Here is a 19273-nt window from a genome sequence, read left to right as displayed (position 1 = left end):
AGACTGACTTAGACTGGCTGAGACTGGCTGAGACTGGCTGAGACTGGCTGAGACTGGCTGAGACTGGCTGAGACTGGCTGAGACTGGCTGAGACTGGCTGAGACTGACTGAGACTGACTGAGACTGACTGAGACTGACTGTGACTGACTGAGACTGACTGAGACTGACCGAGACTGACTGAGACTGACTGAGACGACTCTTTTGCCGGTTTGCCGAAGGCCTTTCCAGTTTCACCAGGACAGGTGGGCGAGCAAAGGCTCAGCCAGGAGGGGTGGGATTTGCTAACAACTGCTCGAGTGCCTCCGAAGGAGACCTAACAACTCAAGAGCAATTGCTTCGCGAATGAATGTACTACCGGATCGGAATCGCGACCCACTGAGAAGATCCGGCGAAAAACTCAGCGGGCTGATGCATGGGTTGAGACGACTCTGTCCACGTACCGCCATTTTATACTCTGGCGTTACGGCGTCTACCCTACATTTTTGTGATATTTATCAAAACAATATTTTATCATTTAAAATAATAATCAAAACAATGTCTTAATATTACTAAAGTCGTTATCCATGACATACAAATATGTATTTCAAAAAGCTATGATAATTTACTCTCGTTAACTCAGTCCTTAAGTTCACGACATTCAAACTGCCTCTTTTCATTTCTGCCCTGGTACATTGAGAAGGTACGCGCCGCACAAAGAGCTTGATAAAATTCCAAAGCAGAAAAGAACATCAATTTATTAATCGAATGAGCCCTTAAAACGAGAATTATCATAAAGTCATCCGTCATATATGATTTGTCTCGTAAAGGTCACAGGTTCAGGGAAAAGAGGTTGTCAAGTAAAATGTTATCAATTTCCTTTGTTCATTTCAATTTTTATATGAAAGGTTTCCTTATCGAGTTGTATCTGCGGTGAAAAACGAATAAAATGTGAATTATTATTTTTTACTTTTTGGTGTTCGAATTATTTAAATTATAATTTAAATGTTTATCGTAATATTAAATGAAAATCATAGAGACAAAAATTTGTGAAGTAATGGAAATATCAAAAGAGGAAACAGATAAAGTTCCTCCGTATGATACGTTGCAATGGATATATATAACACGAGGATGGTTGACAGCAAATTCATACCAAATCTATGCAGCGAAAATATGCAAAATATGCAGCATGATAAGAGAATATGCTAGGTTGACCCTACGTAATGTGGGATAAGGACAAAAAGAATTACAGTCACAGAGCATTTTTGATGGACTAACTGATTAAAGTGTCGATACGTACTAATGCCTTAAGAATCTCCGAATCGTTGTTTGAAAAAAATATGTTGGGAGACAGGTAAAGGTTTTTCAAAGCTGTATCTAGTTATAAGATGCCTAAAGAGCAGGTCTTTTTGTTTTGGACGTAGATAAGCAGAAGTACCAGAATGTATCAATTGAGAGGCACTTTTAAATTGGAACGTACGTAGAAATAGGCAGCATGTACGTGTCATAGTAGGCTACTCATGCGGACTCATAACAAGCCGTAGTAATCGTAATTATATCACATACATTGGGTATGATCTTTTAAGAATATATTCTTGATTTATAGAAGAAAAAAAAATTCGAGACGATTTCAAAATAAAAAAAATTCCATCGGGGCTATTGCTCGGTAGATCGATGGTCTGAAAGTTGTTGTTCGGAACTTGTATTCATTCAAACGAGGGTATCTTGAAAATGTCGTTAGCGTGATACAGATATTTGTCAAATTTACACACCAACTAAATTAAATAAATAAATAAAAAATCTTACGTTACGGCCTTTTTTTCCCGGTTAGGGTACCCCTCCGCATAAGGAACTTCGTTCCAAAACGTGTTAAACAAAATTAAAACAAAGAAATAAAAAAAAAATGTTCGTCACGAAACCTGCCAAGCCGAAATCAAGGTAACTCCGATTTCGAGAGAAGCCAGTTTAGTGGAAAACATTCAATTATCCCCGGTTCGATCTGTTCCCGGGTGCGCAGTGAATACCTCGTGGAGGGCAGGTCACCCGGTACCAGATTCGATTTCCGCCCCGACGGTGCCCTCGGCGTTTATTCCGTGTTTCTACCTGCTGCTTCCCGATTTGGAAGCTCCGAGCTTTTTGATTTGGAGCTTTATCGATTGATGGGTACGAAATGAGAATCCGGGAGTAGCGAAAGATCCTTTTGAACTTAAAAAACATTTAACTGAAGATAACAAACACAGTTTCACCTTTTTACATATTTTAGATTGTTTAGATATGTGTGACGACTCTACATAACATAAATAAGTGAATAAACTAGTCTGGTCAAAGAAGAAAAACGAAAATATAAACCGGTCAGAACCTCGAATACTGTTTCTATACTTGAATAAAAATAATTAAATAATAATAATAGATTTAAAAGCTGTTTGTATATAATCTTATTTAACTTGATCTCTATTTATCTATGGCATTGTCCGACATAATTTTCACCAATTTCAAGAAGTCATATTAACGTAGAAACATGCATCAAGGACCGTTGACAGTAAAATCATTTTATTATTTTACTCTAATTTAATGTACTATACTGTAACTATACTGAGATTGTAGAACTTATATCTCAAGGTGGGTGGCGCATTTACGTTGTAGATGTCCATGGGCTCCAGTAACCAGTTTACACCAGGTGTGAGCTCATCCACCCATCTAAGCAATAAAAAAAAATGTACATTTTCACCTAAACAGTCGAAACACTAAAGCAGTTCTCCAATGTAACAGAGCTTTTTGTCTCGAAATGTCCCTTACTCCATTCTAGTTGAGCTTCTATAAGCTTCGGCTATCATTTAATATCAAGCGGCACGTACGCTCAACCAGGACAACACAAAAATTGTTAGCCCGAATTAAAATAATGATGTGATTAAAAAATACTCACAATGCGTTTTATATTTAATATTATGAATTCTAATTAATTAGAACTCTCATTGTCTTTTTTTTCGGCTTTTGCGAGTCGTAGAGATAATTAAAACTATTAATAAATAAAATAAAAGTCGTCCATGACTACAAAACCATACCTACGAAATCCACCAATGAGCGAAACGTTCGAAATAATAAATCGAAACTAATAAAAGCGAGATAACTCGTAAAAGTCAAAACATACATTTTTGTGAGTTATTTTGTTCTATGGTAACATTCGTGATCAGATTTAGGTTTTCATCCAGATGCATCCACCCTAAATTACTACATCCTTTATATTAATCCAAAACGGAAAGCACGGAATGAAATAATTGAATAAAACATATTTTTTTTGTAGAGCAAATTTAATTATTAAACTACGTTCAAACGAAAAATCCAGGAAAAAAATATTCCGAAAAGCATTTTACGAAACCGAATTTTGAATAATTCCTTAAAACGTAATATTTTCTCTATTACACTGACAATAGAGTATACATTCCGTTGTATAGATTGGTTTATACGACTCTACGTGGTCACGTTTCGGCTCGACTGGCCAGTAAATCGAGTGAATGACGCGTGGCCAGCCCATCACTGCACATTCAGTGCATTCGCTACACACACACATTAGTGTTCACGAATGCTTTTCCCGTTTATTTAACGAGTCTTGTAAGCATTGAGCTAAGAATTTCAAAACGGTATCTTAATTCCTTACTCGCCTAAGCCCTTCGCTCTACAATTAGTTTTCAGAGATCGTTTTTGCCCCGTCCGCATCTGACGTGAATACCTCTCCTAAAGCGCTATGACATGTTTTCCTGCAAAAGGCGCCATAAGACAGTTCTGTACGAGGAGTAGTGGCCTTGTATCTTTACAATTGCTGGTGTCAATTTATGCATAATATGTGCTGATTGAAGGATAGTTCAGCCGGTGTACCCTTGTTTTTGTGAGAGTCAAATAAGCAAAAGGCCCTACTGACGGTAACTGGCGTCACTCATGGTTATTAGTAATGCTAAGGGCACAACTACATCGTCTGTCCCTGAAGTGTATATTCCGTTTGACAAATGAAATTTTAATTGTGTTAAATCAACACCGTGGAGATGGAGTTCGTTCTAAAGTTAATTCAAACTTATTTCGACCTTAATCCTAAGGCAAATGGCGCTATTCACTTAGTAACAGCTATAATCCTGATAAGCTATAATCCTGATAAGCTATAATCTTGATAAGCTATAATCTTAATAAGCTCTAATCTTGTTAAGCTTCTAATCCTGCCCGACAAAGCACTATTGATATTATTTAATAGGCATACGTTTCTAATACTGAGCCAAAGCCAATCATCACCCTTTACCAGTCGCACACGTAATATGACTTACACATACACGCCGAGCTTAAAGAGGAGTGTCAAAGGGCAGGAGACCCTTAATTTCGATACCTGATGTAAGGGATAATCTAATTTCTCTGTTCCGTTTTAGATTTGTCAATAGTCAACCTAGGGTCGGGCCATTTGAAAATTGAAATTTGAATAAGGCTATTTCAGAACGAGCTCTGTCTACAGTTAAGGTTGTCGCGTTAATACGCAGTTCATATCCTAAAGATAATCGAATCTGTTTTTAAGAGATTTTATGACTTGGTGACTGAGACCTTTAAGTCATGTCTTATTTTAATTTATATTATTCATATTTTATGAAAAATGATATTATGGAGTGAAAAGAAATGAATATGATTAATTTGAGACACTAATCAACTGGGATGAAATTAAATGAAATGAATTGAGATGATATGGGATGAAATATAATCTCAGTAAAATGGTGGTCATTTACTAAGATTTTTTCAGTGGACTTTTTAGAGGATCCCGAGAAGTTACGTCCAGCGGCTTTGTTTCATTTTCCCACATTTGTGCACTTTCACAGATATTAAACAGTTAATAAACCACCATTATTACACATTTAAACCCGAAGAAACACTAAATAGACAAAATAAAACAAATCACATAGCTTCACTCCTCGCTGTGATAACGAAAACTATAGAGTATTCGAAATGTCAAAGTTGTGGCGGGTAGCCATCATGCAACGCAAGATATTTGACAGATGCCTGAATCTCGCTTACGACATTTTCAAGAAAGCTTATCTTGAAAATGTCGTAACATACATACAAGTTCCGAACAACAACATTCGGACGGTCGGTCTACGTTACAATTTCACCCGCTCGGTGGAAGGTATTCCCTCCGTCGTTAATTTCTGCAAAAAAATAATATAATGATAATAAAAAACACGAGATAAAACCGCTAAAGTTATTTTAATTATAATATAACCCATAAATAAAAAAATTCTTTAAGTGCGTGAAGAAATATATTTATTTATTTATATATTTATTACACTTCATATAAAATTTACATTGGCGGACTTAATGCCTAAGGCATTCTCTACCAGTCAACCAAAGGTAGTGCAGAGTAAATAGTGGTAGGTGTAATGAAATTTATATTAAGTTACGAATACATACAAAAAAAGTATATGTACATATATACAAAATCACATATACATATACATACATATATACACACATACATACATAAAATAGTTTATACAGTATTAAGAGGAATATATTAATAAATTATATACGTCGTTTACAAATATAAACCTCGTTTTTTCCAATTAATAAATACTCACCTATGCTGTGCCGTGAATGCTGCATGATACTACAATTATATAGAAACAGATGCGTTTATTGAAAGTAAATACTACACGTGGTCGAATAGTTCATAATTGTTAATTTATCGTAAATAATATGAAGTTCCAACTCAGTCAGTTGAACGGTATGTGTATTACGAACAACCAAATTATGGATTTGCTGAAATGAAAACCATTGTGATGAATCCTTTGTGATCTGACCGCGAAAATGGTAAATATTTGGAACTGAAATTTAGGAAACAAATAATTATAAAAGATACTGGTGGTAGGACCTCTTGTGAGTACGCACGGGTAGGTACCACCGCCCCGCCTATTTCTGCCGTGAAGCAGTAATGCGTTTCGGTTTGAAGGGTGGGGCAGCCGTTGTAACTATACTGAGCACCTTAGAACTTATATCTCAAGGTGGTTGGCGCATTTACGTTGTAGATGTCTATGGGCTCCAGTAACCACTTAATATCAGGTGGGCTGTGAGCTCGTCCACCCATCTAAGCAATAAAAAAAAAAAGATCTTATCGGATTTTTTATTCATGTTTGTCGATATGCCAATTATAGCAAATTCTTATAGTATATTTATTATATCTACTTATAAATATCGTAGCGAGAGTAATGAGCTTTCGCAGGTCTTTTTTGAGGTAACATAATCAATAAACGGAACGATAAGCTCTATATTTAAGTTAAGGGTTCTAAGTTAAGTTATTTTCATTACAGCCATTATTTCTTCAGTGCGGAATCGGTATTAATATCTTCAAAATTAACCACTAGAGTCTTGATTTTTTTTTTTTTTTTTTATTGCTTAGATGTGTGGACGAGCTCACAGCCCACCTGGTGTTAAGTGGTTACTGGAGCCCATAGACATCTACAACGTAAATGCGCCACCCACCTTGAGATATAAGTTGTAAGGTCTCAGTATAGTTACAACGGCTGCCCCACCCTTCAAACCGAAACGCATTACTGCTTCACGGCAGAAATAGACAGGGCGGTGGTACCTACCCGCGCGGACTCACAACAGGTCCTACCACCAGTAATTATGCAAATTATAATTTTGCGGGTTTCACTTTTATTACACGATGTTATTCCTTCACCGTGGAAGTCAATCGTGAACATTTGTTGAGTACGTATTTCATTAGAAAAATTGGTACCCGCCTGCGGGATTCGAACACTGGTGCATCGCGCTCAACGCGAATGCACCGGACGTCTTATCCGTTAGACCACGACGACTTCTAAAAATCTTGAGTGGAAATTATAATTTTTTATTGCATATATCTTAGTAGCGTTCGCTGTCGCTAGTCAAACCGTCTGATAGAGTGGATTTGTTTCGAATATGCTATGGCTTAGATCATGAGGCAGGCACCGAATATTCTTAAAAAATACACAACTTTTAATTTTATTTCTTACCGGAGCTCATAGACATCTACAACGGAACGCCACTTACCTTGAGATATGAGTTCTAAGGTCACTGTTTTACAGTACAATGGCAAAAATAGGCAGAATGATGGTACCCGTGTGAGCCCATAAGACGTCCTACCACCAGTAGTTAAGCAAATAAATTTTTATTTTCTTTTTATTACATGATGCTATGCGTGGCGTAGGCACATGACTCTCAAATGTTTAATCTGTGCCGTAATCTGTATCAAATATTAAATGTCTACTCTACACTTTGTTTACTCATTGTATAGAGTCGTATGCTAAAATAGATTACTCCTCTTATCTAATGAAGACATTTTATCTTTGTACTTTAAAATAAACGGTCACATCTCTATCGGTTTTTACAATTAAATAACTCAGTACAGAACATTATTCCTTCACCGTGGATGTCAATCATGAACATTTGTTAAGTACGTAATTCGTTTTAAATTGGTACCGGCCTGCAAGATTTGAGCACCGGTGAGCGCTTAATACAAATGCACCGGTCGTCTTATCTTTAGGCCATGACAACTTCGAATGTTCGAATCATGGATTCATACAAAATTTCCACGAGGAAGAAATGGCATCTTAACTAATGCATTTATATCTAGTGGGCAGTAGCTTGTCTGTGCCCCGTCTAGGAGAGGCGGTTACCACTTACCATCGGGTTGAACGTATGATCGTCTGCATACAATGGCACAAAAAAGTTACTAAGATTTTTTTAGTGTAAAAGTAATTGTTTTAAATATGTACAAAATTACTCGCAAAAAGTTTTACATTTTACAGTAGTATTTCTCCAAGTACCTTTAAACGAGCTCTCGTTGAATTATGTATATCCCCTCTGAATGTATTGAGATCGAGATGTATCACCGATTTAGACTCAAACGAACATCGGAGCACGTGTACTTCTTAGCGACCATCCCTTTCTAACCCGAACGAAACAATAGAGACGAAACTCAACACTCAATAGGTGACCTATTACGGGAGTCCTTCGCAATTTTCTTTCACGAATATTGTCGTATTCGATTATCGAATTTGTTGTCAATTCTCTTTGAAATTTAAAATATCGTGCGGTGAGACCCGGGGCAGGGCGGGGCTGGTCCACGCATGCGTACGAAATACGACCCCGTTGAGATACGACACCCGTAATTCTACGAATGATTGCTCGTTGAGAATTTAATTTGTATGTGCTTATAAAACGTGTTTTGTTGGATCGGGATCAGAACACGCTTATTTAAATTATACGAAATTTTAATTATAATGGTTAGAAGCGAACCGCACGATGGTAGCTTTACTTGAATTTTAAATTGTGTCACTTAAATAGGAAAACACACAAAAATTAGTGAATTATTCTGTTGACTACTTAAATGGAAACGTGGTTGTAACTAAATTAAATACCAGTAAAAAAGTATACCAAGAAAAACCTACCAGTGAAAGTCCCGGGAAAAATGGTAGTTTTTTTCTCGCTTTCCCTGACAACACAGGCAGTACGCGTCAGTCGTCGGCCGACAGCGGCGCGCGTCGCAGGTGCCATGCTACACAGATGACGCTAGATATAACGTTCACGCGCGCGAAATGATTTTGGACCTCCAGGACTACTACTCATCGTGTGGATTTCTAGAAAACAAAGTGAAAGTGCGTGTTTATTTTTGAAAAAAAATAAGATTAGAGAATAATTTATTTAGGATATTTCTTATGAGTTTCCGGAGAACATGTTCGCTATTAGTAATGTCGTGTTTGTAATTTTATAGTGACTATCGGTAAGTTTTGTTTACATTAATATTTTTTTTTTCTTACGAATCATGTTTAATTAAATTAATAAATGTATTTTGGGATATTTATTTTTTACAATAGAGTGAAAAAAAATTAGAAACTGCTTTTGTATTATTAAAAAAAAAAACTACATTAAACAACTACTTCTTCTGTAAATAAGATCTAAGTAACGTACTTATTCAATGAAATCGTTTACTTAGCGCCAATTTATTAATAAAAACGACTCTCTCGTAGTGTACTTTTAAGCAGGTAGGCAGCGGCTTGGCTCTGCCCCTGGCATTGCTGAAGTCCACGGGCGACGGTTACCACTGACCGTCAGGTGGACCGTATGCTCGTCTGCCTACAAGGGCAATAAAAAAATTAAAAAAGCTTCTCTTGTATTTATTCAACTTTTATCTAAATTTTTGTAGATTTTAACAAACATAATTGAATTTCCGTTTCCATCAGACTTGTAATTTAATTTAAAAGCGAACATCAAAAGTAAATTTAAATACATATTGAAAGCTAACTTTATTCAATGAAATTGAAGCAAAAAATTCTGCTCGAAAAAAAGTTCTAAGCAAAGCTGAAATCCTACTATATATATACAGCTTTGAATATCACAGTGACTCTACACGAGGTGCGCCAGAAAAGCCGTAGCAATTATACTACAAGTTGCGTAGCAATTAGTGCTACGTCGTAGCGATTTCGCTCGCTACGTTACGTAATTATGGGCGTTTAGAAGGAAGAGAAGATGCGGTTATAGACTTAGAAGTCACATTGTTAGAAGGAAATATGAATATACACAGAAAAATCTGGATTCCTTAATAGAATAACTTATTTACTATTTGTTAATGTTCGTTGCGTCTTAATTTTTTTATTTTTTTTATTGTCCTTGTATGCAGACGGCCCCCTGATGGTGAGTGGTTACCAACGCCCATGGACTTCAGCAATACCAGGGGAAGAGCCAAGCCGCTGCCTATCATTAAATACTCTCCACTCTTAATACAATATATTTAATTTTTATGTCTGACTGTTGGTTACCTTGATTAATTAGCGAGTCTGACTTCCACGACACTATCGATATTCTAGAACCCGAATTCAAGTCCTCGTGGCTGTCAACATTTTCGTTAGAGATATTATCTTTATTCGGGATCTCGTTTTATTTAGCCTAAAGGATGAAGTTGCTTGGTTTATTCGTGTTAAGCAGCACGATCGTACCGGCTCAAACTTCACGACTCTTTCTGTGGAAATACTTAGCAGGTGCTCATAAATGTCTTCCTCGATGAAGGAATAACACGTGTAGTTAAAGTCAAACGTATTGAAAGTTCGCACGGATAGGCACTAGTAACCTATTTCTGCCGTAAAGCAGCATTGCGATCCGTTTGGATGCTAAAACATCCGAACTTTAATACAGTTGAGTCATCGACCTCATGGTGGGCATGGCAAGCAAGTTGTTTAGTCCATGAGTCACGGTAGTCACTTAATATAATATGAGTTGGGGCTTATTAATCTAATGCAATAAAAAAAGTGTCTAGGGAAGTTTACCCAACGAATTTAATAATTACATTTATTACATGTCTGCACAAAATAAACTAGTTAATATTGTTAATATTTATTATAATATCACTGCTTCAAGCATAATAATAAAAACTCTATCTCTTCAGTGGCGTGTCATATCAATATCGGCCATGTTCTCGCCGGGGACTAATCTAAGTGCCGCTACGGTGCTACGTTGTAGCTCTTGACGTGGTTGAGTTACGTAGTGGTGGGCTACAAGGTTTTTAAAGCTTTCAAGCTCGATTTTATATTTTTTTAAATGATAATTTATTATGAGAAATCAGTTATTTTAATTTTTATACTTTTGTTTTTTTTTATTTTATTTTATTGTGTATCAATTCATATTGTTTAAGGATTGTTTTACTAGGCGACTTGTTTATTATCTGATGATAAGCTTAACATCAAAACGGCCGTGAGCTTATATAAAAAACTAAAAGCTTTTATGAGCGTTAGAATATTTAATAAAAATTGTAGCCACAAAAAATATATAAGGGATCATTTCGGAATTGCAATAGTAGTCTCAAATGCATTTAATTATTTGCTATGGATTATTTAAAAGTTCTTAGTAAAGCGCATAGCTATCGCAGCTCACTTCTGGACTAGCTTTCAAGGATTCTCCTTTTTAATGAATTTAAAGACTTTAAACATATTTTTTCTAGCTTATCTGCGCAGAAAATGAAATCGTCATTATTTTATTTATCATAGGCACAAATGCCGAAATAGACAAAATCGAATAGTCAAAAATCTGACTACATATATTTCGACATGACTAGCTCGTGTAGGTACGCGTAGGTACATTGTAAGTGTAATTGCTTTGCGGCAAGAACAAACAAAATGCTAGCAATATAGCGTATGAATTTTATAATGATTAGAGCACTTTAAATACCTAATGGTCAAGTCTGTATTTGTAGAATTTACTGGAATTGCTGAGCCGCTCTGTCTCTATACAGTTTGAGCGCGATATATTTCAGATATTCATTTGAAAATACTCGCTTAATTGGTAATTTCAAATCGTTTGTAATTTAATATGTAATGTGGTCGAGTTCCAAATTGAAATTTTCAAATCCAAATAATTTGATTCAAATTAAATGCCATTAAAAATACTTGAATATCAGTAGATGTTATATCTACCGCAGTTCTAAAAACTAGGTATCAGACAGACCAAAGCAAGTAGAAATTACAAAGGGACTACCGCTGGCCCTCCTGAGACGAGAGATAATAGTCTCAATTGGATTTCGATAAGGTGCCTATGATTGGTTTGCGGTAGAAATAGGTAGGACAAAGAAGGAGAATTTATAAGATTTGAAAGGTACAACGTCACATTAAATTGGAAAATTTTAAGCATCTAAGTAGCTTATTACCCGATCCAAGTTACCTCTTCCAACTTATATAAATACATTTCATTAAATAGTTGATAAAAATCAAAACAAACGATTTCAAATTTAGGAATAAAGATAAATAAGACAATGAAATGATTTTCAGCGAACAATTCTCACTTCCTCCTCAAGAACACTTGGGCTTAATTATTTCCACAATTGCGAAAATTATTGAACCCGATTCATGAAAATGATGAATATTAAAATTAATCTTCGAACTTTAATCGCCGATCATAATTATTGATACGTAAATCATCTCAAATTAGATTTTATTAAAGTACCTTCGAATTAGAGTGGTATGGTGCTACCGCTAACAGACGAAGTTTTCATGAGCCTTTGAAGTAATCGTGGCTTAATGGAAAAGACGTCCGGTGCGTTCGTATGTAGCAATGCACCGGAGTTCGTATCTCGCAGGCGGGTACCAATTTTTCTAATGAAATACGTACTTAACAAGTCGTCACGATTGACTTCCACGATGAAGGAATAACATCGTGTAATAAAAATCAAACCCGCAAAAATTGTAATTTGCGTAATTACTGGTGGTAGGACCTACTGAGTGCGCATCGATAGGTACCACCATCCTGCCTATTTCTGCCGTGAAGCAGTAATGCGTTTCGGTTCGAAGGATGGGGGAGCCGTTGCCCTGTTACAACTGAGACTTAGAACTGATATCTCAAGGTGTGGGCGGCATTAATGTAGTTGATGTCTATGGACATCGGTGATCACTTTACACCAGGTGGACTTTGAGTTCACCAACCTATCTTAGCAACAATAAACTTTCGTGTTAAAAATACACAATTCAGGTCAATCTTTAGAACATTTCATCTCATAATTACAAGAAATAGAACGGAATTTTTCAACAGAGATGGGTATGTAAAGTTTGTGTCACAGCCTCACTACCGACTGCATTGAGCTACTCAGCCCAGTAATGATTGTATTCTTTATGGTAAATTTTTGGGGATTGTGTTCTTTCTTAAGTGCTTTTATTTCGGATTAATTGAGTTAAATTCTCAAAATTATACACGTGTTCAATGTGATCATTGATTTGAACTCTTAAAGAAACAAACGTTACGTATAAAAAGCCAAAAATGACGATTATTAATTTTAGTAATAAATAAGACAAGATGGGAAAGTAGAAGGAAAACGTCCTAGAGGCCGGAGCCCCAAACGTTGGTCCGACTGGATCTCCGAGCAAACCAGCGGACCACTTAGCGCTGCACTACACCAGGCCACTGACCGGAACCGATGGAGGCTGACAGTAGACAAGCTAAAACGGAGTCACGATCCTCAGCAATGAGGGGGCGATGGAGAAGAAGAAGACAAGATAATACTTAGACTTCGAACTCCGAAGGTTTTGACTCCGATCTGGAGTCGAACCTGAAAACCGTGGCGCACTAAGGCTCACAAACCATTAAGTTACAAGGATGTTAAATGTTATATCAACTGGACTATAGAACTGGACTAAATTGAAATGAGACCACACGGAAAGCTTTAGCTTTCTAAAAAATAGAATCATTAACATCTATTCACCCAGTCAAAAGTTATGAAGTAACAAATATAAAAAAAACATACAGTCGAATTGAGAGCCACCTCTTTTTTTGAAATCGGTTAACAAGAAAATGCTTATGGCCAGACTTGTACATTAAATCGGATAATCATTTAGTTCTGTCTAATCCACTGGAATGGGCTGAGATGCGCATATCGCTATGACATTTTTGTTAAAAGCCAATATTTAAAGATAAGAGCTAAATATTTTAAGTTTAGATAAGTGTAATGAAAATTTATTAGTAGATTTTTTTTATTTTGTTTTAAATACTATCAAACAATTCGCTTTCACCATTGTAAATGCGAGACTAGGTGAATCAACTCAGACAGCCTAATGCCTGAATCGATATTGTGCGCACACAGACAACTAAACAATTCAATTGTAATAAAACCGAGACAAACCGAGAACTAGACCAAACTATTTGATGGATGTATTGAATGTTGCGTGGGCCCTCATAGTGCCTCCGAAACACCATCATTCTGTGACAAGTTTTATTCAAATCCGTCTTATCCTTGGACAGTCTCGCGTCATCTATAAATATACGCGTCAAGCCGCATTTTATATCAAAAGGCCATAAAAACTATAGACGCCTATCGATTGCCGAGTTACGGAGCGTAAATATCAGCGGTGAGCTTTACGATATAAAGTTATGTTGTTATGGAAATGGTTCCGTGGAACTGCCGGTCTGATTTCTTGACTTAGGATTTTATCTTATAGTATTACAGTCTTTATTCTTGTTTTACTGGTCCAGATAGGCAAACGGATATATATTTTATCGGAGGTCGTGCGCTTTCAAGGACGTTGTAGTGTGAATATCGCCACCCAGGGGACGTTGGATTAGAGTCGCTAGAATCCATTCTTCAAAAATCGGGAGACAAGCTTGAGTTTTTATTTTTCTATATTTTTTTCTCAACGATTAGATAAGCCAACGGCCAACCAGAGTTAACTAGTTAAAGAAACTCACAGATATCGCAACGTGAATGGCATTCTTCACCCATATGTGTTTCCCGAGCGCTATGGCATGTCCTTCTTCAAACGAGGCTTGTGGAGAGTATTAAGCGGTAGGCAGCGGCTTGGCTCTGTCCCTGGCATTGCTGAAGTCCATGGGCGTCGGTAACTACTCACCATCGGGTGGGCTGTGTGTTCGTCTGTGAACAAGGAAAATTAAAATAAATGTTTGAAATCCAATGATATTGTGTAAATGCTGTCTGAAAATTTCAAATAAAATGGACAGAATTAGTGACACTGACCCGTGTGAGTCTAATTACGCCCCACTTTATTTGCCTAGTGATGTATTTCACACTTCGAATACGCTTTGTAAACTGCAATCGTGAGCACTTTTGAGCATTCGGCACAATGAAAACAGTGATACGTGTTCAGTTCAGCACTCAAATGAGAAGCACATTTGATATTGACCCATGAGGACGATTAATCTCGCAAGTAAATTTAATATGAACTCGTCTTTTGCCCTTTTCTCGTTAAACTTGATAACTTAAAAGGTCACTTACCTTCATTTTACAGCAACCCATGAAACAACTGAATTGGCCATTTGTTTTGTTGTGAATAAATTTATAATAAACTGTTTATTGTAGTCACTTATAAAAAAATATATCGCGGTGCTTGTATTTTAGCTTGTTAGATTGGCAGAGGCTACATTGTTATTGTTTTTTGTTACTTTAGATCGGTGGGAGAGGTCACTGCACGCCTTGTGTTATTTGGTACCCAAGGGATCCATAAGCATTACAAAGTGAACGTCGTGATCTATTTAGATCGAACGAGGTCACAATTGTGTCGCTTTTTTTTTATTACTTAGATAGTAGACTTAGACTTAGGGTGGACGAGCTCACAGTCCAAGTGGTGTTAAGTGGTTACTGGAGCCCATAGACATCTACAATGTAAAGGCCGCCATCCACCTGGAGATATGAGTTCTAAGGTATCAGTATAGTTACAACGGCTGCCCCACCCTTCAAACGAAACGCATTACTGCTTCACGGCAAAAACAGGCGGGGTGGTGGTACCTACCCGTGCGGACTCACAAGAGGTCCTACCACCAGTAAAGCGGTCGTATAGCGGTTGTTCGATTCTTTGAGCTGGAATACACAGCTATTCCCTCTTCTCATTAAGTTTGAAGTTGTATAAGACTAGCATGTATGCTTATCGATATCACCGCTGCAAACATTTTTGTTGGGGAGAAATCACGAGATTCGTTTGAGGATTTAATACAACGGGTCTTCGTTAACTTTGACTTGATACCTCAAGCGTGGCGGTGGCATTGCGAGGTCTTTGAGCTCCGTCTGCTCACTCGAATCAGCAAAACAGGCTACAATAATAACACTATTAATCACGAAATAATAATGTAGCTTTACAAAATTCACACCTCATAAATAATATCAACACGCTTCGCCCTTATTCTAATAAAAGGCCTCGTATATTACCTTCATTTTCGTGATGCCACGTGATTTGGTACCCTCGCCGCTACACACTCAAGTGGAAGGGCACATGCGCTTGAAATAGGGCTGTTAGGGCACTTAAAAGAATTTGTAATATTTTATAAAAAAAAAAAAAAAATTACGAAAATGGAATCTCTGTAGCAATTTTGTTAGATTGGCGATTTGAAGTATCACTGAGACGCCAAATATAAATCTGCCAATAAAATATTTAATCTGCCATTTTTATTATGTTCAAAAGACAGACAAGCGCACGTTATATCTAATGATGACTATATCTAATGATTACTGGGGCTGAGTCGTAGCCTATCGGTTAAAAGAAGATTTGAAAGAAATCTATCCACGGGAACATCATGGAGGGGAGTTCAGTCTAGAGCCAAAATACTAAAATATAAAATAATATATTTGAATAAAAATTAGGAAAGGAGAGCATGTATCAATTTTTTATGAGTCATTGGTACCCTAAGCTCTTGTTCACAGATGCCTTCCAATAATAGCGGAGATACCATTCTGTAGAATAGAGTACATTCAGTTGAAATACGAACTGAAATATGAAATGTATATTTTTTATATTAATTAAATCACAAATATAGTTGACGCCCGCGGATCCCCTTGCCATTTAAAACACAACAGTGGCTAAGCTTTTTAGGTTATTTTTCATCTCAACAACCTTTAAGATCCAATATGATTCGACTGCAAAATATATATAGAGAGAGAGAGAATATAGTTTATTGCACACCAAAACACAATTAACAGAAAACCAGTCAACAAGCAGATACGTTTGTACAATAGGCGGTCTTATCGCTCAAAGAGATCTCTTCCAGACAACCGTTTAATTACCCGAAATTCTGGACAGATAAAGATATAGCAGGTATTAAAGAAAATACATACATACAATAAATACCTATATATATATACCGTTAAACACAATATGAAATCACCATATGATTTATATTCCAATATACTTAAATACACACAATAAATTTACAGTAACGATAAAGCATAAACAAGCAAACAACATTAGGCGGATAGATAATGTTCCTTCACCATTCTTTTAAAGCAGTGTATATATCTAAAAAATATACCAAAAAATGGGTCAAAACCAATCGTGATTTCAAATTCACAATTACCAAATTTACAATCTCTAAATGGCAACCCTATTATCGAATATTCAAGAACACGTTTGCGGTGAGTACCGGGTAAGGCTGCCGCTCGGTCATTTTGGGTCACACGAGCGGATGCTTGCGGGCTCAACGCTGTCTGTATTAGTTATCTTCTAGTTATGGTTAAAGATTTCTTGAAATCAGTTAGGGGAATTGCTCGTTTAACATTTGTTGATTTGGGTAAGACGCTTCAAAGAGGAGTATTTCTCATTTCTATTTATTTAAACTACGAATTTTCTTGGGCGCGTGTTTTTGAAATCTCAGTTCCACAGCGAAACATTAAATGACTGTAAAGTAGGCACTGCTGGTACTGTAAAGTAGGTATTACTGTAGAATAGGGATCGCAGCGCATAAAATAAAAGTTACACTATTCCAAAATCTTCTATTATAATAGTAATTAATAATTAACACTAATTTTATTACGTCTTACTCATTTTTCAACCGTCTTTGCCATCTTCCAATTCTCTGTCATTCTCTTCTCTCTCTTTCCGTTTTCTCTCACTCACATCTTAACGCTCCGTTCCACACTCTTTTCATACGTTCCGTTCTTACCAATCCTACATTACTGGTGGTAGGACCTCTTGTGAGTCCGCACGGGTAGGTACCACCACCCCGCCTATTTCTGCCGTGAAGCAGTAATGTGTTTCGGTTTGAAGGGTGCGGTAGCCGTTGTAACTATACTAAGACCTTAGAACTTATGTCTTAATGTAGGTGGCGCATTTACGTTGTAGAGGTCTATGGGCTCCAGTAACCACTTAAAAACCAGGTGGGCTGTGAGTTCATTCACCCATCTAAGCAATAAAAAATAACAATAAAATAATTGTATATTACGCCAAAGAACTATAATTTCTTACATGCGTGTGAGTAAACACAAGTACCATGGTTTCTTTAATTGTTATGAGGCTAATAATAGACAAAATCCAAGTGCATGCTTAGACTCGAACTCCAAAGCTGAAAAGGGTATGAAAATATGTAATCGAGGGGAAGCCTGTCAATTGTGCCAATCATTCGATTAAAGGACTTCAAAGAGAGCTTTTTGCAACTGCGTAATTAAAGGCTACGCAAAATGTATGCCAAAATAACGGACCGGTTTAAGCTGGTTTTAAGCTTTTGTACAAATTTGTATATACATAAGCTCCTCGCCCTTGTGTTAACTGGTTGTCGGAGCGAACGAAACAGAGTGAATGCTGTCGCCTGTCGCGAGACCCGAAGCTCTGTCTTAATTACAATAGTAGCCGACATATCCCCCCAACCGAAACTTCGCGGGAGGAACTGGCTGGATGGAGATATTAGCTCTCACGAAAATTACAAGTTTGACTCGACTCGTTCACCGTTCGCTATATACATATTAATTTGAGTTATCATGATCAAGTTTAAGAGAGATTTTCGAGCAATTTTCCACCCAAGAGTCATCTAGACACCCCTCTCCTATCTGTGCGTCGCGTATCATAAACCCCGTTCCGTTTCTGTACGTTTCGTTCGTATATTTAATTTGCTACGCCCTCGCTCAGGTAAAACGCGAACTCGTATCGTTAATTTAATTTATTTCGTACATATTATTATTATACTTACGCGTATTCCTTATTACAAGACTAGTTCAAGTGTTGTTTTAATTACTTCAATAGCAACTTTAACTTTTTAATATTTTATTTGCATGCCTAATTAGATGTTAATAAAACTGGTGTTAAGCGAATACCAGTCCCAAAAGATACCACAGTTGGCCATGAGCTCTTAGACGGAGAAGGCAGTAAATAATGTCACTGAAATAACGACCTTCCTACTCTTGAAACAGGAATGCATGATTACTTCTCTGAGGAAATTATCAGAATTATAATGGCTTTTTGGTTTTAGCATGCTTAGTACTTAAGAAAGGGCTCATTGTTTTTAGAAAAAATGGTAGAAGCTGGTAGACGAGGTTGAATACAGGCGGCTGCATGTTCCAATTAATTATCGTATGGATTCAATTGTTAATCAGATCGAATGACTAAGATCACTTCTACGCAACCAATTTTGTTAGTTAGAGAGGGAAATTTCGTATCGCATACTTTGCGACTATAATGACTTGGCAAGGACAATTATGAACATCTTGGACAATGGCCATGCGAATCAAAATTATTATCTCCAAACAGTATTGCAGCCTTCATTCGGGCGGTGGAGGTAAGGGGTAGAAGAAAGGGGAATGACACAAAATATCCTAAAGGTTGAAGTGTTAGGTAATTTTTTGCTCAGTTCCTAAAAAACTAAGATGAAATAAGTTCACTTTTAAAGTACTAAAGATAAAATTACAAATTAAGGAAGGCCAGGGAAAGATGATTTAAAGATCTTCGGTGTGCTATTCTTTCAGACCTATAACATGTCTTTCTCCAGTCGTGGTCTATAGCGTAGCGTGGTATGGTAAAAGTTACAGGGTCCACAGTTTTGCAGC

General features: G+C 36.8%; 1 protein-coding gene across 10 annotated transcripts in view; it reads left to right on the top strand.

Annotated features, from left to right (window-relative positions):
- LOC105841880 (disintegrin and metalloproteinase domain-containing protein 11) overlaps positions 1-19273 on the top strand; it is a 576915-nt gene that overhangs the window by 112796 nt on the left and 444846 nt on the right. Inside the window, exon 1 of one of the 10 annotated variants that reach the window (XM_062670761.1) lies at positions 8639-8764. The exons of the other annotated variants lie outside the window; for them this stretch is intronic. The gene's annotated coding sequence lies outside the window, so the exon portion shown is untranslated. Of the gene's footprint in view, positions 1-8638; positions 8765-19273 lie in introns of those variants that run through there. 10 annotated transcript variants of the gene reach the window in all.

Source organism: Bombyx mori, chromosome 10 (genome assembly GCF_030269925.1).
Source record: "Bombyx mori chromosome 10, ASM3026992v2".
Lineage (NCBI taxonomy): Eukaryota > Metazoa > Arthropoda > Insecta > Lepidoptera > Bombycidae > Bombyx > Bombyx mori.
The sequence above is the reverse complement of the archived record's forward strand: the minus strand, read 5'-3'. Positions and strand labels throughout refer to the sequence as shown.